This window comes from Salmo trutta, chromosome 20 (assembly GCF_901001165.1).
Source record: "Salmo trutta chromosome 20, fSalTru1.1, whole genome shotgun sequence".
In the NCBI taxonomy this organism is placed as follows: Eukaryota; Metazoa; Chordata; class Actinopteri; order Salmoniformes; family Salmonidae; genus Salmo; species Salmo trutta.
The window spans coordinates 23,152,549-23,175,285 of record NC_042976.1 but is presented as its reverse complement, the minus strand read 5'-3'; positions in this window follow the sequence as shown (position 1 = coordinate 23,175,285).

Below are 22,737 nucleotides of genomic sequence, written 5' to 3'. Positions count from 1 at the left end.
AATTAAACGGCCTACTACTCGGGCCCAGAGTCAAATATTTGCAAATTATTAGTAGATGTGGATAGGAAACACTCTGAAGTTTCTAAAACTGTTTTAATGATGTTTGTGAGTATAACAGAACTCATATGGCAGGCAAAAACCTGAGAAACATCCGACCAGGAAGTGGGAAATCTGAGACTTGTAGTCTTTCAGACCATTTTCTATTGAAACTACAGTGTCTGTGGGGTCAACTTGCACTTCCTAAGGCTTCCACTAGATGTCAACAGTCTTTACAAAGTTGTTTGAGTCTTCTATGGTGAATTTTGACCGAATAACAGCCGGTTCAAGCAGTGGACTGTCTGAGGTCATGTAGTTACTTCATGCGCATTCACGCATTGGATAGCATTTTTATTTTTCTTCTGTAATGAATACGCTATTGTCCGGTTGGAATATTATTGATTGTTTATGTTAAAAACACCCTAAGGTTTAATTGTAAACTTCGTTTGACATGTTTCTACAAACGGTAATGGAACTTTTGAGCTTTTCGTCTATTGATTTGCGCCCCTGTCTCGTGCCTTTGGAATAGTGTTCTGGACGCGCCAACAAAACGGAGGTATTTGGACATAAATTATGGACTTTATCAAACAAATGAACATTTCTTGTGGAAGTGGGAGTCCTTCCGAGTGCATTCCGCCGAAGATCAGCAAAGGTAAGAAAATATTTATAACAGTATTTTAGAGTTTTGACGACGCCGTGGCTTGACGGCTAACTGTATAGCTTGCATTGATGGCGGAGGTCTGTACTCAGAATATTGAACAATGTGCTTTCTCCGTAAAGTTATTTTGAAATCTGACACAGCGGTTGCATTAAGAGGTAGTATATCTATAATTCTTTAAATAATTGTTATATATTTTCTCAACGTTTATGCTGAGTATTTCTGTAAATGAATGTGCACATTCACCGGAAGATTTGGAGGCAAATCATTTTCTGAACATCATGCTCCAATATAAAATGCTGTTTTTGAATATAAGTATGAACTTGATAGAACAAAACATACATGTATTGTGTAACATGATGTCCTAGGAGTGTCATCTGATGAAGATCGTCAAAGCTTAGTGCTTCATTTTAGCTGGATTTTGGGTTTTTGTGACACATCTCCTTGATAGGAAAATGGCTGTGTGGCTTTTCTTGTTTAGGTGGTGTCCTAACATAATCTAATGATTTGCTTTCACTGTAAAGCCTTTTTGAAATCGGACAACGTAGTTGGATTCTGGAGAAGTGTATCTTTAAAATGGTGTAAAATAGTCGTATGTTTGAGAAATTGAAATTATTAGATTTTTGATATTTTGAATTTCGCACCCTGCTGTTGGCTAGGGGTCCCGCTGGCAGAACGGGTTTCCGCTAGCGGAACGCCTAGAGGCAAGAAGTTAAAATATGTTGGTATTACAGACTCAGACAGGGAGAGGCTGAAAATGTCAATGAAGACACGTCCCAGTTGGTCACCGCATGCTCGCAGCACACGTCCTGGTAATCTGTCTGGCCCTGCGGCCTTGTGAATGTTGACCTGTTTAAAGGTCTTACTCACATCGGCTGTGGAGAGCGTGATCACACAGTCTTCTGGAACAGCTGGTGCTCTCATGCATGTTTCAGTGTTATTTGCCTTGAAGAGAGCATAGAAGTAGTTTAGCTCATGTGGTAGGCTCGTGTCACTGGGCAGCTCTCGGCTGTGCTTCCCTTTGTAGTCTGTAATGGTTTTCAAGCCCTGCCACATCCGACGAGCGTCAGAGCTGGTGTAGTATGATTCGATCTTAGTCCTGTATTGATGCTTTACCTATTTGATGGTTCGTCGGAGGGTATAGCGGGATTTCTTATAAGCTCCCGGCTTAGAGTCCCACTCCTTGAAAGCGACAGCTCTAGCATTTAGCACAGTGCGGATGTTGCCTGTGATCCATGGCTTCTGGTTGGGGTATGTACGTACGGTCACTGTGTGGATGACGTCATCGATGCACTTATTGATGAAGATAATGATTGATTGGAACATATTCCAGTCTGTGCTAGCAAAACAGTCCTGTAGCTTAGCATCTGCTTCATCTGACCACTTTTTTGATTGATCTGGTCACTGGTGCTTCCTGCTTTAATTTTTGCTTGTAAGTAGGAATCAGGAGGATAGAATTATGGTCAGATTTTCTAAATGTATGGCGAGGGAAAGCTTTGTATGCATCTCTGTGTGTGGAGTAAAGGTGGTCCAGAGATTTTTTCCTCTGTATGCACATTTAACATGCTGAATTTGGTAAAATGGATTTAAGTTTCCCTGCATTAAAGTTCCCGGCTACTTGGTGCGCCACCTCTGGGTGAGCGTTTTCTTGTTTGCTTATGGCGGAATACAGCTCATTAAATGCTCTCTTAGTGCCAGCCTTTGACTGTGGTGGTATGTAAACAGCTACGAAAAATACAGATGAAAACTCTATAGGTAGTGTGGCAGACCAGGGGGTTGGGTCAAAACGTTTAGTCATGAGTTTAGTACCCCAGGTACTCCACTTGCTCGAACGCTATTTTGCATTTCTTGGGGATCGCGGTCAACCCGACTTGTCTGAGCACATCCAGAACCGCCTGGAGGCGCATCAGGTGCTCTTCCCAACCTTGGCTGTGGATGATGATATCATCCCAATATGCTGCTGCGTACTGCCTGTGTGGTCGAAGTACTTTGTTCATCAGTCGCTGGAATGTGGGCGGGGCTCCGTGGAGACCGAATGGGAGCACCCGGTACTGATACAATCCGTCTGTTGTCAAAAACGCCATCTTCTCCCAGGAGGTTCTGCCAACGATACCTGCCAATATCCTTTGGTCAGGTCAAGGGTGCTGATGTACCGGGCCTTTCCCAATCGTTCGATGAGCTCATCCACCCTCTGCATGGGGTAGGCGTAGAATAAGCTTATGTCGTTCACACCCCGGAAATCATTACAGAAGCGCAGGCTACCGTCCGGTTTGGGCACCAACACGATGGGCTGCAACATGCACTGTGAGACTCTTCAACGACCCCCATCCTCAGCATAGCCTCCACTTCCTGTTTCACGGCCTTCCTTCGGGCATCTGGAATCTGATATGGCCTCTTTCGTATCATTTCCCCGGGCCGGGTACGGACGTGGTGTTCAATGAGGGTCGTGCGGCCCGGCTTCTCGGAGAACACCGCCGTGTTTCCGATCGATGAGCTCCTTGAGCTCTTGCTTCTGGGCCGGGTCGAGGTCCTCATTGCTCGGGACCACCACTGGTACCGATGGCGTCCTGGGTCCCAACCATAACATGGCCAAGGCTGTCCTCTCGTGCCACTTCTTCAACAGGTCACGTGGTCAATCTGTTGGGATTTCCTTCTCCCGGGCTGGTTTCTGTCTCCCAGGTTGCCGTACGTGGTAATTGACAGGTCCCAGCTTCTCGATCACCTTGTATGGCCCATGCCATGTTGCCAGGAACCTACTTTCGGCCGTGGGGATCAAGACCAACACCCTGTCTCCCACCTGAAATTCTCAGGGCTGGGCTCCTCGATTGTAGACCTGAGCTTGGGCGCATTGGGCCTTCTACATATGTTCCCTCACGACTGGCCATATGGCTGTCATCCACTCCCTCATCGTCCCCACGTGCTCTACCACGCTGCGTAAGGGAGTCGGTTGGGCTTCCCACACCTCCTTGGCGAGGTCCAGTAGGCCGCGTGGCCTCCTCCCATAGAGGAGTTCAAAAGGGGTAAACCCAGTGGAGAATTGGGGTACTTCTTAGATTGAGAACATTAGGTGGGATAGTAGCTGGTCCCAGTTCTTCCCGTCCTGCTCGATGACCTTCCGCAGTATTTGTTTGAGCATTTTATTGAACCGCTCGACGAGCCCATCCGTCTGCGGGTGAAAGACGGAGGTCCGGATCTGCTTGATCTGCAGGAGAGCTCACAAATCTTTCATTAGGCGGAACATAAACTCAGTACCTTGGTCTGTCAGGATCTCGTTCGGGATGCCCACCCGGCTAAAGAGGTGGAACAGCTCCCAGGCAATTCCCTTGGACACCGCCGCCCGTAGGGGAATGGCCTCGGGATACCGGGTGGCATAGTCTACGATTACCAGGATGTACCAATGTCCTCGTGCTGTTTTTACCAGGGGTCCCACTATGTCCATGGCGATGCGTTCAAAAGGCACCCCGATCGGTAGGGGGACCAGTGGGTTTTCGGAAGTGTGCCTTTGGGGCAGTCATTTGACACTGCGGGCAGCTGCGACAGTAGTCTTCCACGGCCCTCCTCATCCCGGGCCAGTGAAACTGGGCGGCGATCCATTCCTGGGCCTTCTCCACTCCCAGGTGCGCCCCCGACAGGTGGGTGTGGGCCAGATGAAGAACAGTTCCCACGTACCGTTGGGGCAGCAACAATACTTCTCGAAGTTCCCCCTGTTGGCGCGACACCTGATACAAAAGTTTATTCTTGATTTGGAAATGGGGGTGTCACCAGTCACTCACCCCGGAAGTAGCTGTCACTTGGGCGGTGGCGGCTTTCAAGTTAGTGTCCTCCCACTGGGCCATCCCGAATTGTCCCCTCAGTTGGCCTCCAGGGGGTGTCTCGACTGGCCCCTCAAAATCAAGGAGGGGGAGGCTGGGCTCCTCCTCCCGTGGTTCCCCAGGGGGGTCGGGTTCCGGCACCCCCTCCGACTCCAGACCTGTAGATACAGGTTGGTCAACCGTTTGCTTCCGGGCCACACAGGCGATGGGTCATCCTTGCTCGTCTATGGACGGCTCGTACTGTCTTCCTCAGCTCGTGCCCCCACAGGGCCGCGAACTGTGGACAATATCGTCCCACTAGGAGAGGTACCGGCAACTTGGGTACTGCACCCATTGTCATCTGGCAGTTCCCTTGTGGCATCACGATGTTGGTCCATACGGTTGGATACTGCTTTGTGTCCCCGTGACCACAGGAAATGGACATCTCCCTACCACGTTCGGTCTCCTGGTTCAGCAGGCTCGTGGTTACGAGGGTAACCATACTTCCGGAGTCTAATAGAGCTTCAGTGTCGTGTCCGTCAACCTTCACCGGGACCATGGGTGCAGTTGATTCGTGGTGTGTGCAACAGGAGGTGACGTAGTTCACTGCATGTTCCACCTCGCTTCCAGGGCTTGCTGATGGCATCGATTCCTCTCGAGCCGGGCAATTCCAGGCCATGTGGCCCCGGGCGCCACATGCAAAACACCTCCTTTGGTCTCCATCTACCTGGGGTCGTCGGTGGCGGGTCGGCCCTACCCCAGCCGTCTCTCCATGGGTTTGCGGTTCTTTTGCCCTGCTGACTGTCGGTTCGGGGTACCCAGCAGTGGGGTTGTCCTTCCGACTTCTCGAATGGGTTGCCGACTTGGCCCGGCTCCCACTCAGCAGGGCCTGAGTGTTCTGATGCTTCTCCACTGCTTCCAGGAGGCCCTCCAAGGTTTGGGGAGTGCATAGACTCGCTGCCCTCTTCATGTCGTGGGGTAGTGCCCGTAGGAAGCGAACCATGACCACTTTGTCTAGGAGGGAGAGGGTGGGTACGTCGGTTAGGAGCCATCCCCTGGTGACGCGTAGTATGTCGCTCATCTGGGCTCGGGGGGATGCGTTGGCTATGAACCTCCAGTTGTGGAATAGTTGAGCCTGATGGGCCAGGCTGTTTCGATGTCGTCATCTTCTGTTAGCTTGATTAAAAACTGGTTTGGATGTGATTCAGTAGACACTCCTCCTTGTAGCTTCCTGATTTCCTCAATGAGGCGAACGTTTTGTAGCCGTTGTTCCTCCAGCATTCGTTCCTGAACTGCCTGTTGGGCTTGTTGGGCCCAGAAGAACTGAGCTATCATCTCGTCCATGCTGATGTAAATGTCAACCCTGATCTGACCATGTTGTCAGAGTGCCCGCATTCTCCACCACTTGTGGCAGACCAAGTTGGTTGTAGTCATAGCAGATAATATTCACATTTTTGGTGACTTTAATATTGACATGAAAAAGTCCACAGACCCACTCCAAAAGGCTTTCGGCGCCATCATCGACTCAATGGGTTTTGTCCAACATGTCTCTGGACCTACTGACTGCCACAGTCATACTCTGGACCTAGTTTTGTCCTGTGGATTAAATGTTGTGGATCTTAATGTTTTTCCCCATAATCCTGGACTATCGGACCACCATTTTATTACGTTTGCAATCGCAACAAATAATCTGCTCAGACCCCAACCAAGGAGCATCAAAAGTTGTGCTATAAATTCTCAGACAACCCAAAGATTCCTTGATGCCCTTCCCAACTCCCTCTGCCCACCCAAGAATGTCAGAGGACAAAAATCAGTTAACCACCTAACTGAGGAACTCAAATTAACTTCTTTGGGATAAGGGGCAGTATTTTCACGGCCGGATAAAAAACGTACCCGATTTAATCTGGTTACTACTCCTGCCCAGTAACTAGAATATGCATATAATTAGTGGATTTGGATAGAAAACACTCTGAAGTTTCTAAAACTGTTTGAATGGTGTCTGTGAGTATAACAGAACTCATATGGCAGGCCAAAACCTGAGAAGATTCCATACTGGAAGTGCCCTGTCTGACAATTTATTGTCCTTCTGTTGCATCTCTATCGAAATTACAGCATCTGTGCTGTTACGTGACACATTCTAAGGCTTCCATTGGCTCTTTAAAGTGGAATGGGGTGCCGCTAGAAAGTGGAATGGGGTGTCTGCTGTCTCTGGGAAAAGTATAGGAGCAGAGTTTGTAAGTGGTCAGCCTGAGGACAGTGAGACTGGAGATGCGCGGTTACGAGAACTCGCCATTTTTTTCTTTCTCTCTTTGAATGAATGCAACGTTGGCCGGTCGGAATATTATCGCTATTTTACAAGAAAAATATCATAAAAATAGATTTTAAACAGCGTTTGACATGCTTCTAAGTACGGTAATGGAATATTTAGAATTTTTTGTCACGAAATGCGCTCGCGCGTTACCCTTCGGATAGTGACCTGAACGCACGAACGAAACGCCGCTGTTTGGATATAACTATGGATTATTTGGAACCAAAACAACATTTGTTGTTGAAGTAGAAGTCCTGGGAGTGCATTCTGACGAAGAACAGCAAAGGTAATCCAATTTTTCTAATAGTAATTCTGAGTTTAGGTGACCCCGAAGTTGGCGGATGTCAAAATAGCTAGCCATGATGGCCGAGCTATGTACTCAGAATATTGCAAAATGTGCTTTCGCCGAAAAGCTATTTTAAAATCGGACATAGCGATTGCATGAAGGAGTTCTGTATCTATAATTCTTAAAATAATTGTTATGTATTTTGTCAACGTTTATCATGAGTAATTTAGTAAATTAACCGGAAGTTTTCGGTGGGTATGCTAGTTCTGAACATCACATGCTAATGTAAAAAGCAGTTTTTTGATATAAATATGAACTTGATTGAACAAAACATGCATGTATTGTATAACATAATGTCCTAGGAGTGTCCTCTGATGAAGATCATCAAAGGTTAGTGCTGCATTTAGCTGTGGTTTGGGTTTATGTGACATATATGCTTGCTTGGAAAATGGCTATGTGATTATTTGTGTCTATGTACTCTCCTAACATAATCTAATGTTTTGCTTTTGCTGTAAAGCCTTTTTGAAATCGGACAATGTGGTTAGATTAACGAGAGTCTTATCTTTAAAATGGTGTAAAATAGTTGATTGTTTGAGAAAATTGAATTGTGGTATTTTAGTTGGTTTTGTATTTCGCGCCGTGCGATGCCATTGGCTGTTGGCTAGGGGTTCCGCTGGCGGAACGGGGTTACGCTTTCGGAACGTCTAGATGCAAGAGGTTAACCTTGCGCAATACCCTAGATGCAGTTGCACCCCTAAAAACTAAAAACATTTGTCATACGAAACTAGCTCCCTGGTATACAGAAAATACACAAGCTCTGAAGCAAGCTTCAAGAAAATTGGAACGGAAATGGCGCCACACCAAACTGGAAGTCTTCCGACTAGCTTGGAAAGACAGTGCCATGCAGTATCGAAGAGCCCTCACTGCTGCTCAATCATCCTATTTTTCCAACTTAATTGAGGAAAATAAGAACAATCCGAAATTTATTTTTGATACTGTCGCAAAGCTAACTAAAAAGCAGCATTCCCCAAGAGAGGATGGCTTTCACTTCAGCAGTAATAAATTCATGAACTTCTTTGAGGAAAAGATCATGATCATTAGAAAGCAAATTACGGACTCCTCTTTAAATCTGCGTATTCCTCCAAAGCTCCGTTGTCCTGAGTCTGCACAACTCTGCCAGGACCTAGGATCAAGGGAGACACTAAAGTGTTTTAGTACTATATCTCTTGACACAATGATGAAAATAATCATGGCCTCTAAACCTTCAAGCTGCATACTGGACCCTATTCCAACTAGACTACTGAAAGAGCTGCTTCCTGTGCTTGGCCCTCCTATGTTGAACATAATAAACGGCTCTCTATCCACCGGATGTGTACCAAACTCAATAAAAGTGGCAGTAATAAAGCCTCTCTTGAAAAAGCCAAATCTTGACCCAGAAAATATTAAAAACTATCGGCCTATATCGAATCTTCCATTCCTCTCAAAAATGTTAGAAAAAGCTGTTGCGCAGCAACTCACTACCTTCCTAAAGACAAACAATGTATACGAAACGCTTCAGTCTGGTTTTAGACCCCATCATAGCACTGAGACTGCACTTGTGAAGGTGGTAAATTACCTTATAATGGCATCAGACCGAGGCTCTGCATCTGTCCTCGTGCTCCTAGATCTTAGTGCTGCTTTTGATACCATCGATCACCACATTCTTTTGGAGAGATTGGAAACCCAAATTGGTCTACACGGACAAGTTCTGGCCTGGTTTAGATCTTATCTGTGGGAAAGATATCAGTTTGTCTCTGTGAATGGTTTGTCCTCTGACAAATCAACTGTAAATTTTGGTGTTCCTCAAGGTTCCGTTTTAGGACCCCTATTGTTTTCACTACATATTTTACCTCTTGGGAATGTCATTCGAAACATACTGTTACATTTCACTGCTATGCGGATGACACACAGCTGTACATTTCAATGAAACATGGTGAAGCCCCAAAATTGCCCTCGCTAGAAGCCTGTGTTTCTGTCACGTCCTGACCAGTAGAGGGTGTACTTGGGTCAGGACGTGGCAGAAGGGAGTGTGTGTTTTATTGTTTCATTGATTTTGGCCGTGTGACTTCCAATCAGGCACAGCTGTAGAGGGTTGTGGTTGATTGGGAGTCACACATAAGTTGCCTACGTTTCCTTTGTGTTTCGTGGGTAATTGTGTTTGTCATTCTGGTTGCACCTGACAGGACTGTGTTGGCTGTCAGTTTTGTTGTTTTTTTGTGAATTGCATAGTGTTCGTGTATTAAATATGACGAACCCTAACTCCGCCGCATTTTGGTCCACTTCTTCCTCAGACAGCCGTATACAGAATTACCCACCAAACCAGGACCAAGCGGCGGAAGAGGAAGGAGCAGCAAGAGTACAGCATGATGGACCAATGGACTTGGGAACAGATCCTGGACGGAGAGGGACCATGGACTCAGGCTGGGGATTATCGCCTCCCGCAGTGGGAGATTGAAGCGGCAAGAGCGGGCGAGGCGCTATTACGAGGAGAGAGAGCGCAAGGAGCGCGAGAGGCAGCCCCAAGATTTTTTTTGGGGGGGCACACGGGACAGTCGGTGGAGCTGAGGTCGGAACCATAGCCAGTTGGGATGACATTGGAGGTGAGCGAGGGATATGTGGCAGAGACTGTGACAGGGTTAATGGGGAAATTAGGAGAGAGAGAGAAGAGAGAGCTGCTAGTGTGGTGCATAAAGTACGGCATTCGCCCTAATGAGCGTGTCGTGGGAATGATGTCACCTGAGGCAGCTCTCCATACTCGTCTTGAGGTGTGTGCTGGTTGTCTGGTAAAGACTGTGCCTGCGCTCAGAAACAGGCCTCCTGCATGTCTTCCCAGCCCTGCACGTCCTGTGCCTACGCCCAGAACCAAGCCTCCTGCATGTCTTCCCATCCTGGTCAAGCCCGTGCCTCCTCCACGGACCAGTACTCCAGTGGGTCTCCCTATCCTGGTCAAGCCCGTGTCTCCTCCACGGACCAGTCCTCCAGTGGATCTCCCTATCCTGGTCAAGCCCGTGCCTCCTCCACGGACCAGTCCTCCAGTGGGTCTCTCCATCCTGGTCTCTCCTGTGCCACCTCCTCAAACCAGGCCTCCAGCGGGTCTTCCCAGACTGGTGAGTCCAGGGCCTGCGCCCAGAGCCAGGCCTCCGTTATGTCTCCCCAGCCTGGTGAATCCTGAGCCGGAGCTGCCAGACTTCCCGGTTCTGCCAGAGTGGCCAGATTGCCCGGTTCTGCCAGAGTGGCCAGACTGCCCGGTTCTGCCAGAGTGGCCAGACTGCCCGGTTCTGCCAGAGTGGCCCGACTGCCCGGATCTGCCAGGGTGCCCTGCCTGCCCTCCGGCCCAGCCCAAGTGGTCCTCCTGCCCTCCGGTCCAGCCCGAGTGGCCCTCCTGCCCCCCGGTCCAGCCCGAGTGGCCCTCCTGCCCCCCAGGCCCAGCCCCCCGGCCCAGCCCGAGTGGCCCTCCTGCCCCCCGGCCCAGCCCGAGTGGCCCTCCTGCCCCCCGGCCCAGCCCGAGTGGCCTGCCTGCCCCCCGGCCCAGCCCGGGTGGCCCGCCTGTCCTCCGGCCCAGCCCGAGTGGCCCGTCTGCCAGGGTCAGCCCGAGTGGCCCGTCTGCCCGGCGCAGCTATCGGCGCCACCAAAGTGGGCGACGCCGAAGGTGGAGCGAGGTCCACGTCCTGCACCTGAGCCACCTCCAGGATAGGTGGGTTGGGGAGGGAGGGTGTAGCACAGTGCCGTCGGTGATGGCAGCCACCCTCCCTTCCCTCCCTTATTGTTTAGGTGTTCATTTTTGTTGGGTTATTGGGGATTTTCTTGTGTTTTCCTTTTTTAGGTGCATCCCGGGGTCTGCACCTTGAGGGGGGGGGTACTGTCACGTCCTGACCAGTAGAGGGTGTAGTTGGGTCAGGATGTGGCAGAAGGGAGTGTGTGTTTTATTGTTTCATTGATTTTGGCCGTGTGACTTCCAATCAGGCACAGCTGTAGAGGGTTGTGGTTGATTGGGAGTCACATATAAGTTGCCTACTTTTCCTTTGTGTTTCGTGGGTAATTGTGCTTGTCATTGTGGTTGCACCTGACAGGACTGTGTTGGCTGTCAGTTTTGTTGTTTTTTTGTGAATTGCATAGTGTTCGTGTATTAAATATGACGAACCCTAACTCCGCCGCATTTTGGTCCACTTCTTCCTCAGACAGCCGTTACAGTTTCAGACATAAGGAAGTGGATGGCTGCAAACGTTCTACTTTTAAACTCGGACAAAACAGAGATGCTTGTTCTAGGTCCCAAGAAACAAAGAGATCTTCTGTTGAATCTGACAATTAATCTTGATGGTTGTACAGTCGTCTCAAATAAAACTCTGAAGGGCCTCGACATTACTCTGGACCCTGATTTCTCTTTTGAAAAACATATCAAGACTGTTTCAAGGACAGCTTTTTTCCATCTACGTAACATTGCAAAAATCAGAAACTTTCTGTCCAAAAATGATGCAGGAAAATTAATCCATGCTTTTGTTACTTCTAGGTTGGACTACTGCAATGCTCTACTTTCTGGCTACCCGGATAAAGCACTAAATAAACGTCAGTTAGTGCTAAATACGGCTGCTATAATCCTGACTAGAACCAAAAAATTTGATCATATTACTCCAGTGCTGGCCTCCCTACACTGGCTTCCTGTTAAGGCAAGGGCTGATATCAAGGTTTTACTGCTAACCTACAAAGCATTACATGGGCTTGCTCCTACCTATCTTTCAGATTTGGTCCTGCTGTACATACCTACACGTACGCTACAGTCACAAGACGCAGGCCTCTTAATTGTCCCTAGAATTTCTAAGCAAACAGCTGGAGGCAGGGCTTTCTCCTATAAAGCTCAATTTTTTATGGAATGGTCTGCCTACCCATGTGAGAGACGCAGACTCGGTCTCAACCTTTAAGTCTTTCCTGAAGACTCATCTCTTCAGTTGGTCCTATGATTGAGTGTAGTCTGGCCCAGGAGTGTGAAGGTGAACGGAAAGGCTCTGGAGCAACGAACCGCCCTTGCTGTCTCTGCCTGGCCGGTTCCCCTCTCTCCACTGGGATTCTCTGCCTCTAACCCTATTACAGGGGCTGAGTCACTGGCTTACTGGTGTTCTTCCATGCCGTCCCTAGGAGTGGTGCGTCACTTGAGTGGGTTGAGTCACTGACGTGGTTTTCCTGTCTGAGTTGGCGCCCCCCCTTGGGTTGTGCCGTGGCGGAGATCTTTGTGGGCTATACTCGGCCTTGTCTCAGGATGGTAAGTTGGTGGTGTGGGGGCTGTGCTTTGGCAAAATGGGTGGGGTTATATCCTGCCTGTTTGGCCCTGTCTGGGGGTATCATCGGATGGGGCCACAGTGTCTCCTGACCCCTCCTGTCTCAGCCTCCAGTATTTATGCTGCAGTATTTTATGTGTTGGGGGGCTAGGGTCAGTCTGTTATATCTGGAGTATTTCTCCTGTCTTATCCGGTGTCCTGTGTGAATTTAAGTATGCTCTCTCTAATTCTCTCTTTCTCTCTTTCTTTCTTCCTCTCTCTCGGAGGACCTGAGCCCTAGGACCATGCCTCAGGACTACCTGGCATGATGACTCCTTCCTGTCCCCAGTCCACCTGGCCGTGCTGCTGCTCCAGTTTCAACTGTTCTGCCTGCGGCTATGGAACCCTGACCTGTTCACCGGACGTGCTACCTGTCCCAGACCTGCTGTTTTCAACTATCTAGAGCGGTTGGGATACTCTGAATGATCGGCTATGAAAAGCCAACTGACATTTACTCTTGAGGTGCTGACTTGTTGCATCCTCGACAACTACTGTGATTATTGTTATTTGACCATGCTGGTCATTTATGAACATTTGAACATCTTGGCCATGTTCTGTTATAATCGCCACCCGGCACAGCCAGAAGAGGACTGGCCACCCCTCATAGTCTTGTTCCTCTCTAGGTTTCTTCCTAGGGAGTTTTTCCTAGCCACCGTGCTTCTACACCTGCATTACTTGCTGTTTGGGGTTTTAGGCTGGGTTTCTGTACAGAACTTTGAGATATCAGCTGATGTAAGAAGGGCTATATAAATACATTTGATTTGATTTGGGTCAAAACATTTACACAGATCAGACACGGACAGAGTAGGATTAGCTAAGTTTCAAAGGTGTTTATTAAAATAATAGTCCAAAAGTAAATAATAGGTATCCCCAAGAGACCCTCTCAGGGATACCGTCTTCTGGGCACCGGGTCTTGCTGTATCCTGTGGGGATCAAAAACTGAACTCCCTTCTGTTACCTCTGGTACCGTCCCCAACTACACGGGAGTCCTTTCCTCCCCCAGTCTCTCTCCTGTGTGCTGCCCTTCTGGCAGCTTTATGGGACTTGTACAGCTGGTGAGCAATCAGCCCTTGATTACTCACAAATCCCCAATCAGCCCCAATTAGTCCTGGCCAGAGAGCCCGTCGAGACCTGGCACGTCCAGCAGATGGAGCCATCGCCTCGTGATGTATACTCTGTCTGTCACCAGGCCTCGACGAGTCTCCCCCTGGTGGCTGACCTGCTGTACGCCACAGTAGATAGTGTGGTCTACAGCTTATCATGTGATACTCTACCTCAGGTGAGCAATAGCTCGAGACTTCCTTAGATATCATGCACCAGCTGTTATTTACAAAAATACATAGTCAGCCGCCCCTTGTCTTACTAGACTCCGCTGTTCTATCCTGCCGGTACAGCTAATAACCAGCCAGCTATATGTTGATAGTGTCGTCGTTCAGCCACGACTCCGTGAAGCATAAGATATTGTAGTTTTGAATGTCCCGTTGGTAGTTCAATCTTGAGCATAATACTGTCACCTCCAGGTAGGTGTTTGTCCCCCTTTGTGGTGGGAGTGTCAGGTTCTTGTCCAGTTCTAGCATTTAGGTCGCCACAGACTAGTACATGTTCCTAAGCCTGGAAATGGTTGATCTCCCCCTCTAGGATAGAGAAGCTGTCATCGTTAAAATATGGGGATTCTATTGGGGGGATATAGGTAGCTCACATGAGGACATTTTTCTCTGTTGAGATCATTTCCTTATTCATTTCTAGCCAGATGTAAAACGTTCCTGTTAGGCTAATTTAATAGAGTAGGTTAGGTCTGCTCTACCAAATTAGCATACCCTCTTTCACACCTGGTAGTTTGGTGGATTGGACTTCCAGCTCTCTGTAACCTAGAGGGCAACCAGTGGGTCCATCTCCTCTATACCATGTTTCTTGTTGGATGACAATGTCTGTATTTCCAATTTCTTTAACGAAATCCCGATTCCTGCTCTTTAGGCCAAAGGCAGGTTTCTTTAGACCTTGTATATTCCAGAATGAGGTTGCTACAGTAGGTGTTAGCAGAGCATGTTGAGCATCTGATACATACCTCATAGGTTACAGGATGGGGCTTGGGGGGTGCACTAGTGGAGGTTGGGCCTGTTGCTCTGCTCACGGCCTGGGCATATGTTGAGGTCCTTGCTGCAAAGGAGGGGGGCATGGGGGGAGCAGAAGGGGCATAGGTCTGATCTGGGGGGGGGGGGCTATATAGGGTGTGGCCAGGGTTTGTTTGGGGTGGTCTCAGCTGTTGGATGGTATTTCCAGGTTTCTGCTGTGTTTCTTCTGCAGGTTTTGGTTTGTTAGAAGTTTTTTCTTGACAGTCCTTGGCAGTAATTTTGTTTTAAGAATGGAATTTGATTTGAAGGTTTTGATGTAGAGGGTAGTAAGTCCTTGCAAATAAATGCAAATGTATCTACATTTACCCAACTATAATTCTATTTTTTTGCAGAAGAACTCAGGAGCCCATGAGCCCATGATCTCTCTCTGCCAATTATGTCTGTTTTGTTCTCTGGTGTGTGTGACATCACCAGCTAGCTGCTAGCAGATACAGAGGTCGTATAGTCTAGTTGTCTGCTGGGAGCTGGGATCCAATAGTCTCAATATTCTGGAGTAGTTACTATACTCATCTCCTTTCATTGTGTCAAGTTGGCTTCTATTCTTGTCTCCTCTCCTTCATATGCTTTGATCTGAAAACCCAGGATAGGTGGAGTGGAGGCAATATTTTGGAAACCCATACAGTCTATCATCTATATCAGTCGATATGAAAGAAAGGCGGAGGAAACCATAACATTTGAAATAGTTTGGGAAGTGCTAGGGAAATTGAGGAAATCTCCCATTGACATAATGTAAGATTTAAACAGTTCAAACGTTTGATTTATGCACTTGTATTGTATCTCCAGTTATGATTGGGCCCATACGACAGTAAGGAGTAAACAAAGAGAATTGATTTACGTACGATAATAGACAACAGCTGCAGTACTGCGTCATTGTGTCCTTCAATGACATAGCTGTTATTGACAGTCAATGCAAATACAATGCAAATAAACATCTTAGAGTGAGAGAGAAAGTTGCAGACTGTCAGCTAGGCTGCCAACATGTATGCCTCTGGGTCAAGAAATGTGTCGCTGCTTCTCTAAGCTCAGAGGTGTGCTTGTCTGTCTGCTTAGGTGTGTGTGTGTGTGTGTGTGTGTGTGTGTGTGTGTGTGTGTGTGTGTGTGTGTGTGTGTGTGTGTGTGTGTGTGTGTGTGTGTGTGTGTGTGTGTGTGTGTGTGCTCCTGTGTCTGCCTGCTAATGTCAGTGTGTGTGTGTAAATGAGGGCTCCATCTATAAATATCAGTAGTGTTAGCATCCGAGGGAGTGCAGACAGCAGCAGCATTATCCAGACAGCCTGTTCTAATGACGTCTGTTGACAGCATTAATTATGCCAAGGGCCTTTGTGTGTCTTTGTTTACAGCGTTAAGGCATTTCACATTCCACCTGTTTCAAAGCTTCAAATGTCATGCCTCTTTACTGAGGCCTCACTGCATGTGTTGTTCCAGCCATCTCTCTGCCAGACAGACACTCCACCGCGCCCAGCCCTGGAGCAGACATCCTGTGGGCTGATGGTGTAACTTCTCTGGCTGGCCTACATCTGAACAGAACCTCTAGTCCTCCTGTGTGTCTGACAGCACAGCTGCAGGAGGTGAGAAATCCTCTAAGATCTGAGAGGTGAGGACTGACAGGTAGAGGAGAGATTTTAGTTGAGTGTCAAAAGATGAGGGGATGAGAAGAGATGCAGCAGTAGTGTGTGTGTGTGTGTGTGTGTGTGTGTGTGTGTGTGTGTGTGTGTGTGTGTGTGTGTGTGACTGACATAGAACCAGAATCATCTGTGCACCACAACACTGAGTTATCCCACTGAGTTAAAACCCAAACTATGTTTTTACACATTATGTGCTAATCTTTGAAATGCTTTCTCAATGCAATTATTGCCACCACGAATGAACCTGTCATACGATCTCATAGTTGGCAGATCAAGAGTGGTTTAGACACTGTCCTTCAGAATGCCTCTCCCACATACAGTACACTAGAGCCATAGATGTGGTAAAGAGGTCAATGGAACGCAGACTGTGGGGGATAGAAGGACGCAGGATTGGGGCACATAAAACAAATCTGATCTAACAAAGTGGATATTTGTCTAATCCGTCATGATTGATGCATTGTAACAGGCCCACAATGTGGTTACTAAAGTCAGATTTGGATATATTTGGCTGTTTTCGCTGCATAACATGTAGAAGTTGTTTCTTTTCAGGTACAGAAGAAGTGACTGATAAATGATAACTCCCTTTTGTGTTAGCTGGTACCATAGCTGGCATGCAGAAATCGGTGGTGCTAGTGAAAGTTGTTTTTAACTGCAATGCAGTTGATTGGTGAACATGTGTTGGGGTTGACATCCATAAATGTAGGCACATTTTACTAGGGGGCAATGAGGAGATTTGGGATCTTTCCCCCACAAGTTTCAATGGAATTTCCATTTTTGGGTTGAGTTCCATTGACCTCTTTACTGCATCTAATTAAGTGCATCTTGACATTTTAACATTGCAAACAACAGAATGTTGAATAACAGTTTCTAAGCAATCTGTGTCAAGTAATTATATTGAGGGAGAACAGAGCAGAGCAGTTGACCTGTCTGGTGTTGTTGTTGTTGTGATCAGAGCTCAGAGCAGAGACCAGTGTGTATCTCAGCATCAGTCACTGGTAAAGGGTGACTCCTCATTTCCTAATACTAGCCATGTCCTCTTTTCAACTAGGATGATGTCAGCTAAACAACCCTCTACCTTGAGACTGTCATGCACACACAGAACTAGAATGAGATATATCTATGCATGCACACTCACATTCATCCAAAATACTCTAGAATCTAGATCATGGCGAGAGTACATTCCCTGAGCTACACGTCCACTCTTTTGTTCTCTCACATTCTGTTGTTGTGGACCATATGATCATTCATCTCACTGCTTTTTCTGCTGCCAGTTGGAAAGAATTAGGAAATATTCAATGTGACTGCTGGATACTCTGCCATATGGTTTGGGTTATGTTATTGTGATATAAACAGTGGAAAGATATTAGTGGGACAGAGAGAGAGTCTTGATCTGATGGTGTGCTGCTCAGAGACACGTGGAGGACATCGCGGCTGCAGCGCTACTGCACTTCTCTGTGATAGCTATCTGAGAGGAGAGGAAACAGACATGTGGATCAAAGACCTGTCTGTGTGCCTGTCTGCATGCCTGCCAGTCTGTCTGCCAGTCTATCCACAGCAGCTAAGGATACACCTGAGGATACAATGCATCCAACGAGTTTTGAATGGCAAGAGTGATGGAATTCTAGAACTCAATAGACTGCTCTGGAATGCTATACTCTGTCTAGAATGTTATGAAAGATATGATGAATCTGACTCATCACAACAGGGCATGCCACACAATACATTCCTGAGTCCATTCTTGTCTCAGGGTATACATGTGATATCTTTATGCAAAACATTTGCTATGTAAGGGCCGGGATAATGATCAATGAGGGCCTACGCGTTTTATGGAAAATAATGAAAGACGGTGTGTTCAACAACGTGCTAGCGGAGTGTAACTGACATTCCACTGAGTTGCATTATTTTCCAGAGAATGCATAGAGCCCCGAGTTGATTATCCCTTTGATACGATGCGTCCAATGTAACACATTTGCTGCTATAAATGTGTTCAACATCAAACTCAAAGTAGACAGCCCTCGGCCCTAAACCCTCAACCCATGAATGACGTTTTACACCCGAGTGTACCTTAAATGTCCCTTGCCCAAGCGAGAAAGAGTGATGATCGAAGAGGCAACATCCTTGGAAATCTGGAAGTTGAGTTTTAAACAACCAACCTAAAGCTATTAATGTACCTAGTAAGCTAACGTATCTAACTAGCACTCCTGTTAGATAGCTAGCTACAGTTACCCATAACTGGCTAGCTAGTTTTATAGTTTGGTCATTTATTCCAATACATTTCAGAATTCCCCAAAATATGTTTATGAACCGAGCTACATTTTATAGGCTCCTCACTACGAGACTACGCCAACGCTAAAATCAATGTCTCTCTCTCTCTATATATATATATATTTTATCAAGCTAGCTTTATATTTTTTTCTGACATGCTGAAAATCTAACCTTGTTGATTCAATTTTACACTTCACGGCCAGCAGAGTTTGACATGTGACTACAGTTTGTATTGAATTGTGGCCATGGTATATTGGCCATATACCACAACCCCCCGAGGTGCCTTATTGCTATTTTAAACTGGTTACCAATGTAATTAGAGTAGTAAAAATAAATGTTTTGTCATACACGTGCTATATGGTCTGATATACCAGGGCTGTCAGCCAATCAGCATTCAGGTCTCGAACCACCCAGTTTATAACAGACTATATACCATGGGTATGACAAAACATTTCATTTTACTGCTCTATTTAATTTGGTAACTTCTTAGGGATAGCCCCCTTTTTTTCAATTTTCACCTGAATGACAAACCCAAATCTAACTGCCTGTAGCTCAGGCCCTGAAGCAAGGATATGCATATTCCAGGAACCATTTGAAAGGAAACACTTTGAAGTTTGTGGATATGTGAATTGAATGTAGGAGAATATAACACAATAGATCTGGTAGAAGAAAATACAAAGAAAAACCGTTTTTTTTCTACCACCATCTTTGAAATGCAACAGAAAGGTCCCTGCTCCAGCCATCACTCTGTTGTAATTCCGATGGTGTCCACAAGACGGCAGCAGTGTATGTGCAATGTTTCAGACGGATAACTTGAAGTATGAACGAACTACATGACATTTAGTGTGAAGTCACCCAGGTACATTTGGGCAAATCGTGAAGGAGACATTTGCATTCATATTACATTTTTCTGCAAGAATATCGTCAAATCTGTATACTTGGACTTTGATTTAGGTTTTCCAGTATTAGTAGCCATATTATAAGTTCAACATTTGCAAAACAACCAGTTTTCATAACTTCATAACTCTGAATATTCTTAAAATGTTTGTCCAAAAGGAAAAGACATGCTGTCGTACAAGGTTAGTAGCTATATTTTATGACAGATATAGGGTTTATGATTGGGCCCATACTCCCGTAAATACCTGGTTTATGATTGGGTCCGGATACTCCCGTAAAGCCCAGCTCATTGGATATCTAGCTAGCATTGTTTGACCCCGATTGGTGCTTATTTGACAAAGTTAGAGTTGTTCAAGTGAAGGCTGCCCGCGTCATCGGCGTGCCATGAAGGTGTCGCTCTCTGACCAAATATGGTGTCCTATTGGATATACTACACCCCTAATGATATAGTGATGTCTCGTTATGTTCTAGGATCTCGGAGGAATACATACGAACGTGATTTGACTAGTTGAAACAACGTTTAGGGTTAGATTTTCAGATTCCTTTATTTGCAAATTGAACGAGTGGAAATACAAACTCGATCGTGCATGCTATATGGAGCTTTTTAGGATATGAAAAAGGATTTTATCTAACAAAATGACACTTCATGTTATCTCTGGGACCCTTCGGATGATAAATCAGAGCAAGATTTCAGAATTTAAGTACACATTTCTTCTTCAGAGGTGCATTTATCAAGCCTATCGCGGTGAAGAAAAGTGTTTTGTTGTTAGGAGCTCTCTTCAAACAATAGCATGGAATTTTATCTTAGTAATAGCTACAGTAAATTGGACAGTGCAGTTATATTAACAAGAATTTAAGCTTTCAGCCGATATAAGACACTTATATGTACCGACATTTGTTGTTTCTCTAAAATCTGCAATCGTGACACAAGGTGCTGCATGATTCATTTTACTGCTCTAATTGTTGGTAACCAGTTTATAATAGCAATAATAAAGTTGGTAACCAGTTTATAATAGCAATAAGGCACCTCAGGGTTTTGTGGTATATGGCAAATATACCACAGCTAAGGGCTGTATATCCAGGCACTCTGCATTGCATCTTGCTAAGAACAGCCCTTAGCCATGGTATATTGGCCATATACCACACCCCCTCGGGCCTTATTGCTTAAATAATGCAAGCTCTAGAATGCCCTTCAAGCCAATCAGTATTCAACAATGCCATGGTATAAATACAGATAACTGCCTAAGTAAAGGAAACACCAACATAGTGTCTTAATAGGGTGTTGGGCCACCACAAGCCTCCAGAACATCTTCAATGCGCCTTGCCATAGATTCTAAAAGTGTCTGGATGCGACACCATTGTTTCACGAGAAATGACATAATTGTGTTTTGTTGATGGTGGTGGAAATCGATGTCTCAGGCGCCGCTCCAGAAGTGTTCAATTAGGTTGAGATCTGGTGACAGCTGCACACACACTCTAAAATCTCTTCTTCTAGCCATGGTAGCCAAAATAATGGGTAACTGGGCATTTTTATACATGACCCTAAGCATGATGGGAAGTTTTTAATTGCTTAATTAACTCAGGAACCAGACATGCGAAAAAGCATAAGCTTTCAATATACTTTATCCTCATTTACATAAGTGTTTCCTTTATTTTGGCAGTTACCTTTATTTTCTATCAGCAAATTCCCAGAGCCCTGCATATGTATAGTGCACAAGCTGTTAAAGAGTTTTTACGAGGTGTGGGTTATAAAAGCGAGTCATTTCCCCTCTCTCCAGCATGGCAGTACCTCACAGATGCAGAAGCTTGGCAAAACAAACCTTTTGGACAGCAGGAAGCTGGCGAAGCAAAATCTTTTCACACGTGGTAATGGAAAGATACCCTGATGGAGAGGGCGGGGGGGGGGGGGGGGCAGTGGGAGAGAGGGGTCAGGGAGAGAGAGGCTGGCTCAGGAGGGCCATGTGGGTTCTTCACAGGGAGAGGAACGGCTAGAAATAGACCCATCCACAGGAGGGACAGCAGAGATCAGCTAAGCACACAGAGCCCTGACCTGTATGTAGCGGGTTTGCTATGCACCACAGGAGAACTAAGAAATGAAGAGCGACACCACGGCTGTCTTTTAGGCTTTTATGTTGATCTGCAATAGTATTGTGAAAAGACAGGACAGGAACACATCAGTCTCCAATGCACCATCTGACAAGTTGTTCTTTCTCTCTGTTTTCTCAGACTCACACAATCACACTCATACATAAAGCCATAATGTATAGTATAAAATAATAACCAGTCCCTAATACAAAGAATGTATAATCTTAATTCTTAGAGAATAGAACCATACCTGCAATAGTATTGTGAAAAGACAGGACAGGAACACATCAGTCTCCAATGCACCATCTGACAAGTTGTTCTACACAGGAGCATGAAGAAAGGTAAAACACATATCCTGTCTCACATCCCCAATACATTGCTAGGTGCTTTCAGTGTTGACAGTACCAAAATACAAAGCTCATGTCCAAAAACACTGCAACACAAACAAGTTACAACGTGAAATCGCCTTTATCCCATTCAGACCTTAGGAGGGCCAAAACTACATCTCCCATAATACAACACCATCACCAGTCAGCAGCTCAGCTAACCGTCTGCATTACAGAAAGGCATGCTAGCTAGCAACACTTTTAGCACTCTGTAAACTATATTACTAACATCAATACAACTCTGAAAGTTACGCGTTTCAATAAAAGTTACGTGTTTCAAAAAAATGCAGCACCAGTAGCGCAACAATTAAAAATAGAGACCAAAAGTAAAGTTCCTGGCGATCATAGCGATCTGACTCCCCCCTTCTGTCTGAACTTGGAATATTCTTGTTCGCGGGCTTTGGCCACCTGGTTGTTCTGTTCTGCGTTGTGTACCATTCTAATAATTTGAAGTTTGATGGAATAACCATTTTAACTCTACTACATGTACTACAGCAACACACGAACAGTGCATACACTACCACACACACCTGACGCACTTACCCTCTACATCAGGGATGGGTAACTAGCGGACCCGTTTTGTAGGCCCACGGACCAACAAAAATACGAGTTAATTTTTTTTTGTGGCGCCACCACCATAAAAGTTGCCCATCCCTGCTCTACATGATAATCAATAGCTTTCCAACAGAGACGGACATGGTTCACTGGAACATCAGTTGGGAACTGCATTCTACCAGAATGAAGTGTATTTTAATGATGCCTAGCTAAAGCATGCTGGAATGAAGGCATGTGCAACATGGTGCAGATTACATGGCTGTCTAGCCTTCCTCTTAGATATGTGGAAAAAACTACTGCAGGCTGCTGGTGAAATGGCTCACTTAAAAAGTAAAGTGTCACAGCTCACTGCAGGAGCTTCAAAAACA